The sequence below is a fragment of the Sinocyclocheilus rhinocerous genome, unplaced genomic scaffold, assembly GCF_001515625.1.
Source record: "Sinocyclocheilus rhinocerous isolate Xijiao unplaced genomic scaffold, SAMN03320098_v1.1 scaffold138, whole genome shotgun sequence".
Taxonomy (NCBI): Eukaryota; Metazoa; Chordata; class Actinopteri; order Cypriniformes; family Cyprinidae; genus Sinocyclocheilus; species Sinocyclocheilus rhinocerous.
The window spans coordinates 500,379-502,601 of NW_015635519.1; the positions used below are offsets into that span (position 1 = coordinate 500,379).

A 2,223-nucleotide genomic window follows, 5' to 3' on the forward strand; every position below is an offset into this window, starting at 1 on the left:
ACAGACCTGTTTGCTCGGTAGGCAAACTGCAGGGGGTCCAGTAAGGGTCCAGTGATGTCCTTCAGATAAGCCAAAACCAAAAAAAGTATTTCAAATGATTTCATGGCCACAGACGTTGGAGTCACAGGTCTGTAGTCATTAAGTCCAGTAGTTTTGGGTTTCTTTGGGACGGGGATGATGGTGGAGCGTTTGAAGCATAAGGGGACTTCGCACAGCTCCAGTGATTGGTTGAAGATCTGTGTGAAGATGGGGGCCAGCTCGTCAGCACAGGTTTTCAGACAGGCTGGTGTGACACTGTCTGGGCCTAGTGCCTTTCTTCTCTTGTTCTTTCTGAAAACCTGTGAGGTCGAAACAGGCTTGTAAATCCCGCTCTGCTTCATTAGTCCATATTTTTACAGTCCTTAATACAGGTTTAGCTAATTTCAGATTCTGCCTGTAGGTCGGTATAAGATAAACTCCCTAAACAGTGATCAGAGAGCCCCAAAGCTGCTCGTGGGACAGAGTGATATGCCTCCGTTATTGTGGTGTAACAATGATCCAATATATTGCTGTCTCTGGTGGGACATGTAACATGCTGTCTGTATTTTGGCAGTTCACTGGAAAGATTTGCTTTATTAAAGTCCCCAAAAATGATTATAACAGAGTCTGGGTGTTGTTGCTCTGTGTCTGTGATCTGATCAGCGAGTTTCTGTAAAGCCAGGCTCACGTGCGCTTGCGGTGGAATGTAAATACTCACGAGAATGAACGAGTGGAACTCCCGCGGCGAATAGAACGGTTTACAGTTCATGAAGAGCACTTCTAGATCGGAACAGCACATCTTCTTTAACACTGTTACATCTGTACACCACCTTTCGTTGATGTAGAAACATGTCCCGCCGCCCGCGCGATTTCCCCGTTGATTCTGTGTCATGGTCCGCTCTGAACAGCTGAAAGCCCGGCAGATGTAGCACGCTGTCCGGAATGGCGTCATTCAGCCAGGTTTCCGTGAAACACAGAGCAGCAGAGTTTGAAAAATCCTTGTTTGTCCGGGAGAGCAGAAGAAGTTTGTCTGTTTTGTTGGGTAGAGAGCGGAGATTTGCAAGATGGACGCTAGGCAACAGCGTTCGTGATTCATCCTGTGATTTTCTAATGATCCTGAAGAAATTGATTAACATGCTCAGGTGTGTTTGATTAGGGTTAGAGCTAAACTCTGCAGGAAAGTGGATCTCGTGGGTCAGATTTGAGGATCCCTGATTTACAGCAGTATTTGAGAGAGATTTGTATTTTGTTTGAGAAAAATTGTACAGTACCTGATACATCCAAATGAATCAATATCAAATCAAATCTAGATCAGAACTTAATCGAATCGCAAGCTTGTGAATCGGAATTGAATCGTGAAATTTATGTCAATACCCAGTCCCTACCACATGTCATTTGTTCTTACATGTCTCATGACTTATCATTAATGATGTCAAACCTATGTCGTATTTCTTGGGACGAGCTATGGTGTGATGATTTATTCCTTATACAGAGCTATTGCATGACTTTCAAAGCCCTGTCTTGAATCCGATGTGTTTTGCATACAAAACCTTTTTGGGCATATTAAAAACCATCACAAAGATTTAAAAGCGCACAGTTAATCTTTGGATCACTGAGTGTTTGATAACATCTGTTGGTAATTCTGAAACACAGCAGGCTTATAGTTTAAGACTCAACAGAAGAAACCTCACATTCATTCAGTTTTCCAGAGGAAAAAAAAACTGGCATGGAAAATCACATATGAGGGCAAAGAGAGAAATCAGCATTTCCATCTGAAAGGCACAGAGATTTCCATGGTCTTCCCACTACCATATTCTAGATAGATTTGTAAACATTCATATATGTGTACCTTTGTTAAATGGATTTGCTTTGCTCTTTTGAAAAGAAAAAGAGCTCTACCATTCATTCAAAATCAAAATCCCCCTCCCCCAGTCTATAAAAAAACACTACAAAAGCAACTGAGAAATTGTCAATAAATTAACATTTGACCACCCAAATGTATATATCAATAGTATTTAATTCTGCATTTTATACCAAAGGCAAAGGCACAATTACTCATTTAATCAAAAGGTTTTGGTTTTAAAGGTACAGTAGCAAACAGCCTGTTTAATTTTAAATGCCAGAGAGAATAGAAAATGGGCTTGATATATATATATTTATTTATATATATATATATATATATATATATATATATATATATTTTAT

The 2,223-nt window shown here is 40.1% G+C and overlaps 1 protein-coding gene across 2 annotated transcripts in view; it reads right to left on the bottom strand.

Annotated features, from left to right (window-relative positions):
- Positions 1-2,223, bottom strand: part of LOC107746947 (unconventional myosin-Va-like) — an 85,544-nt gene that overhangs the window by 63,331 nt on the left and 19,990 nt on the right. The gene's annotated exons all lie outside the window — the stretch shown is intronic.